The sequence below is a fragment of the Mirounga leonina genome, unplaced genomic scaffold (assembly GCF_011800145.1).
Source record: "Mirounga leonina isolate KUSES-001 unplaced genomic scaffold, KU_Mleo_1.0 Mir_94, whole genome shotgun sequence".
In the NCBI taxonomy this organism is placed as follows: domain Eukaryota; kingdom Metazoa; phylum Chordata; class Mammalia; order Carnivora; family Phocidae; genus Mirounga; species Mirounga leonina.
The window spans coordinates 6,662,187-6,671,469 of record NW_023270855.1 but is presented as its reverse complement, the minus strand read 5'-3'; the positions used below and the strand labels follow the sequence as shown (position 1 = coordinate 6,671,469).

The window sequence follows — 9,283 nt, the reverse complement described above, 5'->3', positions numbered from 1 at the left end:
AGATGACCACAGCTCTTCCATGGATGGCTGCCACAGCCCCCTACTGAGTCCTGTTCCCGTCAAATGTGCTCTTCACACTGACTGCCCAGGTGAACCTGCTAACACGTGACTCTGCCCAGGATGCAACTGGGGAAGTCTGACCCCTCGTGGGGTGGCGGGATCCACTTTCTCTCCCTTCCTCCCCCACACTGTTCTTCCAGGCCTTGGCAGATGCCTTGGCTGGGATAACAAAAGCAAGTCTTGGGAACTGGATTGAAGGCAGAGAAAGAGATGAGAGGAAGCATAACAATGCATGGAAGTAGAAGATAGGCAGAGAGGGTCACTCTCTCAGTTTTGTGGAAAGTCTGGAACTTATAGACGCCTCCTTGACACAACTTACAGCTCCCAGGCCACTCACAGCCCTGCCCTGAGGATCCAGGCTGAAACTAGGAAGAGCGGGATCCTGGGGAGGGAATGGGAAAGGGCTAAGGGACTGCAAGACCGTGAGGAGATGGCGTGGGTGTCCAAGCACCCATGGCAGAGGACACATTCCTGTGCAGGAGCTGAGAAAAGGAACTGAGATGAGGAGAACCAGCTGTGAGCACTCTGAGCACTCTGCAAGTGGTCAGGTAGGAATGTTCAGCTTGAACTTGAAGACCAGGACCAATGTATACTCAATGGCCAATGCTAAGGCTGCTTGATGATGAACCTCTCCTGTCACTGTGAAGGGGTCCCAGGGCTGCAAAAGACCCTCACCACCTGCTGTCCTCTCTTACACCTCTCCTGCCTCAACTCTCACCTTCCCCAGATGGACTTCTCCAGTCCTGTAGAGCATCTGCTTGCTCATGCTTCTATAATACACCACATTGGTCTCATTACCTGCAATGATTTCACCCCAACACACTCCCCTGCCCAGCTCCTCACTACTGTCTATTTGTCCTTACAACAGACATCAGCTGTTTGAGTATTTTATAATGGGCAGAAAAGCGGTGTTTGGGCATCACACAGTCCTGGCTTAGAACTCCAGCTTTACTGTTTACTCACTGAGAACTTAGCAATCATTGTATCTATCTTATTATCAGTAAAATAGAGTGATAATCCCTTCCTTGCACATCTTTAGGGGCTCAAATGGACTTATATAAAGTGCCTGGCACATAGTAGGTACTCAATAGATGTTAGCTCTCTTTCTTGCCCTTGAGATACTCAGTAAACAGTTCTAATTCCGGAGTCATTTGCAGGATGCTACCAACAGTGTCTGAGAGCATTATCTTTCCCTTCTTCCTTGACTTCTCTTTACTGGTTAGCTTGAATGCAATTCTCATTCATTATGTATTGGAAGTGATGCATTTTCTATGCGGAGTAATAAGCAGGAGCTATCCTTTACTGGGTGTCCTCCCCATGCCTGGCCTTCACTAGATGTTTTCCAGATAGTCCTTTGGTTAATATTCACAATGGTTCTTAGGGGGCTGGTAGTATTAACCACTATCCTATAAATGACCAACTTGAGGCTCCCTGAAGTCACACAGCTTGATAGATCCAAGATGATCCAAGATAGAAACCCAGTCTTCTGATTTCAGAGCCCCTGTTCTTTCAAATAGACCACATTTCCTCTCATGAAATATAATAATAATAGTAATAGAAACAGCTAAATATTTACTGATTACCAATGTGCCAGGAACTAGGATAGCTCTGTACATGTATTAGCTTAATTAACCTTGGCAAACCTCCTACCAAGTAGTTACTACTACTATTCTACTCCACAGAGAAGTGAAGCACCAAGAGGTTAAAATACTTGCCCAGTTCACCAAGCTGAGTCTGTGTGTATATATAACATGTCATAAAACACTGCAATTTCAATCTATCTTCTTTCCTCAATGAGCATAAGATCCATGATCAAGGGCGCCTGGGTGGTTCAGTTGTTAAGTGTCTGCCTTCAGCTCAGGTCATGATCTCAGGGTCCTGGGATCGAGTCCCACATCCAGGACTCCCTGCTCTGTGGGAAGCCTGCTTCTCCCTCTCCCACTCCCCCTGCTAGTGTTCCCTCTCTCACTGTGTCTCTCTCTGTCAAATAAATAAATAAAATCTTAAAAAAAAAAAAAAAAGGTCCATGATCAAACAACAGAGAGAAAGTGGGAGAGTTTTACAAACACTGAAGGTTTGTTAGAAGGATGTGAGTGGTTACACCGCAGTGCAGGTGAGGGGACATTCTGAGTGTACACAGCATTCGGAAACCAGTAAGCAGAGGTACTGGTCTCCTGGAGCTCTGCGTGTGCAGCGGAGGGCACCACCCCAGAGAGCCAGGCTAGATCCTGAGAGTCACATGGAGGGGGAAGGAGCTGGAAGACTGAAGTTTGTCACCCATCTCTGGAGACCTTCAGAATCATAAGCCTTACAAAGATGATTAGCAGCCCAAGACAGCAAAGACAGCCTCTTCCAACCAGCAAACAGAGCTGACAACTTGCACGATCCCTTGGGAATGTGTCACCATGATGTCACCTTGTTTATTCCCCGCCTGGGAATCGGGCTCCACTGGGGTTTGATTAACTGCCCGCTCCAGGCAGCAAAATGACAATGCTTTTTAACTTATTCTTCAGAACATAAGGAGCTCTCCATCTAAAAGTCACTCCGAAGTAAATCACAGGGTTGTTTAATCTTTGCTCTGATTCTGCGATTTAGAAGCAATTCTGTGTCACTTCCCTTCAATCACTGGGCATGTCAGCACTTAAGTATAGTGTGAAAATCATTCATGCAGAGAACATGTACTCACTGAGAGTGTCTTATATGTCTGTTCCCTGAGTAGGTGCTCAGGATATGTTAGTGGACAAGAATGGTACAGTCCCAGTCGGTGAGGGACTGAGTGTAGTTGGGAAGGGGGATATTTAAGAAGCAACTAGAGTTTACTAGAGTTTATTAAGGGCGGTGTACAGAGAGCCATGGGAGCATACAACAAAGGTCTCAACTCAGTCTTAGGAGGACGGAGGATGCTTCTCTGAAAAGTTGATATCTAACTGAGGCCTGGGGGTTGAGTAGGAGTGAGGCCTGTACAAGAAGGAAAGAAAAGCATTATGAAGGCAGGAGACAGCAAAGTCCAAGTTGCCAGCAGGACAGAGAGCAAGAAGGAGAGCAATATACAGAGGCAGGACAGCTCGGTGGGGCCAGATCATGCAGGACTCTGTCAGTCAAGTTAAGATGTGAAGGGTTCCAGGGGCTCCTGGGTGGCTCAGTTGGTTAAGCGTTGAGCTCTTGATTTTGGCTCAGGTCATGATCTCAGGGTGGTGAGATGGAGCCTCGTGTGCACTGGGACAGGAAGACATGGCTTCAGATCCCGCCCCCCCTCCACTACCTCCCGGAAAATTTGATTGACCTACATTAAACTTTTGGAGTCTCCGTTTCCTCATTGCAACATGGGGATAAAAAGAGCTGACTTCCAGAGTTGGTGTGTGGATCAATGAGAACATGTGTGGAAAACAAGTACAGTGTGTGGCTCAATAAAAACTCCTTCCTTCACCCCACCCCAGCTCCTCCACCTTCCAGGTTGAAGCATCTAGGCAAAAACCAAATTCTATAAATCAGAAAGAAAGAAAACATTCCTCAGCAGAAAACCCACACAAAGATGATGGACCCAATGATAATATTTCCAGAACTTGCTATTATAGTATTTCTGGGTGGGCAAGTTGCTGTCCTCTCAGGAAGCTTTTCAATTTAAGGCAGTAACTTCATTGTCAAACAAAGCTTGTTTTCTTCTCTATAATGTAAGCAATTGCCTACTTTTCTCCCCCAAGCTAGGAGGCCAGCCTACTGCCTTTTCTGACAACCCAACAGTAAGTATAACATTCCAAAACACACTAAGGAGTTCCCTCTCTGGTGGCACCTATAAGCCTTAAAGCAACTCAACTTTTCCTCCTGAGCTCTACTACCCACTGAATTAGGAGCTTCCTTTTCTATTCTTTATTAATACTTCATTGTAAATAGTTTTATTTTTCATTTTCAGCATTTTCTTCTCTTTCATATCCACTTTTTCATTTCTTCCCATTTTTATTTTTTAATATTTTGTCCTTTTACAAAAAAATAGATACTGTTTCTCCTTCTATCCCTTAGAGAACTGTAAACATAATCATCTTAAAGTTATCTTCAGGTTGCTTATTTTCATTTTACCTGGAATGAATTCATCTCTTGATTGTTGATTTTGTTTGGCTCTGTGTTTTAGCGTTTTTTTTTTCTTAATATATTTTTTTAAGTAATCTCTACACCCAATGTGGGGCTTGAACTTACAACCCTGAGATCAAGAGTTGCATGCTCTACTGACTGTGTCAGCCAGGCACTCCCACATTGATTTTCTTTATAGACTTTGGGAATTTTGGTTTGCACATTCATTTTAAGAGTGTGTTTTTCCTCTTGACCACCCCAGGCTCCTTTCCTGTCCAGCAGTTTCCAGTTGCTGGAGTCTGGCCTTTCACCTTGCTTGGTGCCCTTGTCATTTCTGTTGCTACACAAAAGCCTGATCCCTGGTCACCTCTTCCTGCTTCCCCATCCAGAGCCCCCTGAAGGCCCATTTATTACACTAGATTTCTTCCATTTTTGCTCCACAGAGATATTTATTGTATTTTTTATTTTATTTGTTTTTAAAAGATTTTATTTATTTATTTGACAGAGAGAGACACAGCGAGAGAGGGAACACAAGCAGGGGGAGTGGGAGAGGGAGAAGCAGGCTTCCCGCTGAGCAGGGAGGCCGATGTGGGGCTCGATCCCAGGACCCTGGGATCATGACCTGAGCCAAAGGCAGACGCTTAACGACTGAGCCACCCAGGCACCCCTTATTGTATTTTTTAGTGTGGCCATTTTTTCCTTTCTCTTTTATACTTTATCTATCATTTCATTTATTTGAAGCAGAGGAAAGCCTCAAAGTATGACCTTATGACATCATCTTGACTAGAAGCCTCCCAGATCTTCTGTACGTACCTCTCTTAGCCCACCTGTTATGTGATATTGTGTTTCCATGGCTGACTCCACCACTTACCCAAAGTTATAGGTCAAGTGGCACATCCAGGATTTGAACCTCAGTCTACACACTCCAAGGCCTCTTGTCTAGAATACTGAGGAATACAGACCCATTCATCCCTCCATCCCCAGTGCCTTGTACAAAGTCTGGCACAAAACAGGTGCTTAGTTAATGTTTGTCAAATGATTTCATCTCAGACTCCCATTGCTGTCTTCTAGATATATCATAATCTTCCTTTGCTTCCCCCCCTCCCCCGTGCTAATGCAGTATCCCTCTTTTTGGAAATGTAAGGCCAATGAACACCTAATTCTTATCTATCCTACCCTTCCTGTTCCCATGCTGAACATCACAATCAGAGAACTCTCTCTTATAGCCCAGGCCTTGCTGCATGACCCCTCCTTACCTAGCACTTCAGGCACTCACTATTATTTGATGAACATTTGCCTCCCAATGTGGACACAAATTTCTCTTTCATGAATCGAAGATCTTAAAGCTCTTGAAAGACAAAACATGGAAAAATTGGTAAATTAGTTTCATCTAGTGGTATCCTTCTATTGTTCTGGAATTTTTACTCCCTGTTCTAATTTTGGCCTAAAATGTGAAACAATATAATACAAAATAATAATAATACAATTCTGTGATCCTGGGTTATCTGTAAACAGCCCACAACTGCGGATATTCTCTATAATTTCCTATAATGTTACCTTATATTTGAATAAAATTCCAAACCCATGAGGTACATATTAGTATTCATTTCTTACAGATGAGGAAAGTGAAGCACAGAGGGTTTAAGTGACTTGGCTGCAGTTACACAATAGGTAAGTATCAGAACCCTAGATCTTTTCGTTTCTAATCTTTGTATTGCCTAGTATATTAGTGATATTTCTACTGTTATACTGTTTTTCTAAAAATATCTTTTACAAGTGCCAGAAACATGAAGATGACCTTCATTATCATTTTTGTGTTAATATTATCTCTGAATGATAAGATAAAACATTCATAGAATCACTGATTTTTATTTATTATAGATCTCTCTCATTGTTTTTCTTCCCCCCTGTGGGTTTTGTTGTTGTTGTTTGTTACATTTTATAGGTACATCAGTGCCAGGCCCTGACGCATGTTTGCAGAGATGTCCCAAACAGTTATCCCAAAGGTTACATGATCGTACACAATCTTAAAGCTCAGGTTTGCCAGGCAGGTGCCGATGTCTCTTTTCAATAAAGAGTAAATGTATAACTAATGTAATTTAAGTCATATACAAACATTTTCACATATAAGACACCACAAATCACACACATTCCTTTAAAAAAAAAAAAAAGCTTTTTTAGAATAGGTATCCTGAGTTTTTGCAGGGAAAAGACAGATTGTCAGATCATGATTTGTATGAAATGCTTCATGACTCAATCAACCACTAACTGACCTCAGGATGCAAACCTTAGCTGGCCTCACCCCTCCTGTATTTTTTCCCACACTGTTTTTGTAGCTTTCATTTAAAATAATATTAGCTTGAGCCTCCAATGGAACCAGGCCTTTGTTCTCCTCTTTCTATTGATCCTGTAGCAGAGTGACAATAGAAGCCTTTTCTCTGGCTCTGGTGAAGTACAAGCCCATTATCAAGTGGGCCCAAGACCTACTGGGCTTAGGGCTCTTAACACCAGCTCCAGTCACCTACAAATACACATCAGAGATAACAGTGCATAAATTGCCACGCCTGGTATTATCATCATCATAATAATTACCATTTTTTGAGCCCTTATAATGGGGCAGATACTCTACTGAGCCTTTTACATGCATTAGTTATCCCTGTAATTTTAACCTTCACAACAAGTCTATGAAGTAGATACAATAATTTTCTTTTTATGGAAAATGAAATTGAGATTCAAAGAAGTTAAAAACTTATTTATAAGAGGTAAAAGACAAGATTCAAAACCAAGTCACCTCTGGTTTGAATCCTCCTAATATCCCACATTAAATATTATGCATATAATACACACACACACACAGAAATAAATGAGCTGAGTTGCAGCTCACTATTTGATATAAGATCATATTGGGTAGCCATTTAAACATTCATTAATGGGGCACCTGGGTGGCTCAGTTGGTTAAGCCTCTGCCTTCAGCTCAGGTCATGACCCTGGAGTCTGCTTATCCCTCTGCCTCTTCCCATCACCCCCAGCCCCCTGCTCGTGTTCTCTCACTTGCTCGCTCACTTTCTCTCTCAAATATATAAATAAATAAAAATCTTTAAACATTCATTAATGATTTTAGGTTTTTTCACTTTTTGGAGACGATAAATATATTTTTGTTACATCCAACACTTTGGTCAGCTTTTGAAAAATTCATCTGTCTATGAGCTAGGTCTGTGGTTTCTAACAAGTAAAAGATGCCATCAAATAGCAATATCATTTAAGGAACATTGACATGATGCTCTGGGAAATTCTTATTTGGGGAGGAGAGAAATAGGAAAGAGGTAGAGTATGTTTTTAAATTAAATTTTTTTTATTTTTAGATCATTGTAGATTCACATGCAATTGTAATAAAGAATAGAGAGAGATCCCATGCACCTTTTACTCAGTTTCTCTCAGTGGTAACATCTTGCACAACTGTAGTACAATTTCCCAACCAGGAAGTTAAATTGATAGAATTCACCAATTTTAGCTCTACTTGTTGCAGAGTACTTCAACAATAACAACAACATATAATCCACTACCATAAAATTAACCCACTTAAAGTGTACTGTTCAATGATTTAGTACATTCAGAGTTATACAACCATCACCAATGTCTAATTCCATAAGATTTTCATCAGCCCAAAGAGCAACTCCCTACCTTTTAGCAGTTCCTGCTCATCTCCTCCCCCACCTTCATCCCCACTAAACCCAGGCTACCACTAATCTATTTTCTGTCTCTATGGATTTGTCTATTCTGAACGTTCTATATATACATGATTTTATAGTACATGGCATTTTGTGACTGGCTTCTCTCTCACTGAGCATGTCTTCAAGGTTCATACATCTTGTAGCATGTGTCAGAATTTCATTCCTTCTTAAGGTTGAATAATATTTCATTGTATGCAATATACCACATTTTATTTATCCATTTATCAGTCAATGGACATTTTCATTGTACATTTTTGCTATTATTTTTTAAAAGATTTTATTTATTTCTTTGAGAGAGAGAGAGAACAGAGTGAGAGAGAGAGAGCATGAGCAGAGGTGAGGGGCAGAGGGAGAAGGACAAGCAGACTCCCCGCTTAGCACGGAGCCCAATGCGGGGCTCAATCCCAGGACCCTGGGATCATGACCTGAACTGAATTCAGATGCCTAACTGACTGAGCCACCCAGGTGCCCCACACTTTTGCTATTAATAATAATGCTGCTATGAATATTACTGTACATGTTTTTGTGTGGTTGCATGATTTCATTCCTCTTGAGGATATACTTGGGAATGGAATTACTGGGTCACTTGGTAACTATGGACCTGTCAAATTGTTTTCTACAGCATCTGCACTGTGTCATAGTCTCATCAGCAACATAGGAGGTTCCAATTACTCCCCATCCTCACAGACACTTGTTACTGTCTGTCTTTTCGATTACAGCCATTCTGGTGGGTGTGAAGTGGGATCTCATTGTAGTTTTGATTTGTATTGCCCTAATGGCTAATGATGTTGACCATCTTTTCATGTGCTTATTGGTCATTTGCATATCTTTAGATGAAGTAGACTTTTTTTTTTAAGATTTTATTTATTTATTTGACAGAGAGAGACACAGCGAGAGAGGGAACACAAGCAGGGGGAGTGGGAGAGGGAGAAGCAGGCTTCCCGCTGAGCAGGGAGCCCGATGTGGGGCTCGATCCCAGGATCCTGGGATCATGACCTGAGCCAAAGGCAGATGCATAATGACTGAACCACCCAGGCGCCCCAACTTCTTCTTTTTTTAAGATTTTATTTATTCATTTGAGAGAGAGAGAGCATGAGCAGGGGGGAGGAGCAGAGGGAGAGAGAGAAGCAGGCTCCCCGCTAAGCAGAGAGCCCAAAGTGGGGCTCGATCCCAGGACCCTGGGATCATGACCTGAGCCAAAGGCAGCTGCTTAACCAACTGAGCCACCCAGGTGCCCCGAAGGTAGACTTCTTTTAAAAGTCCTGAATGTACTTGACGATAAAGTAAATGTGACAATATGTTTACTGCATTTTGATGTTAGAATAGAAAGAAAAACACATGTTATTTTATACCATTTACACACTCACTCAGGGAGACATTTTCTGAGCACCTATGATATTTCAGTTACCAGGAAGTATGGAGATGAG

General features: G+C 42.0%; 1 protein-coding gene across 5 annotated transcripts in view; it reads right to left on the bottom strand.

The window, feature by feature from the left end:
• The window catches only part of VGLL4 (vestigial like family member 4), a 191,242-nt gene that overhangs the window by 175,972 nt on the left and 5,987 nt on the right, over window positions 1-9,283 (bottom strand). The window lies entirely within an intron of this gene.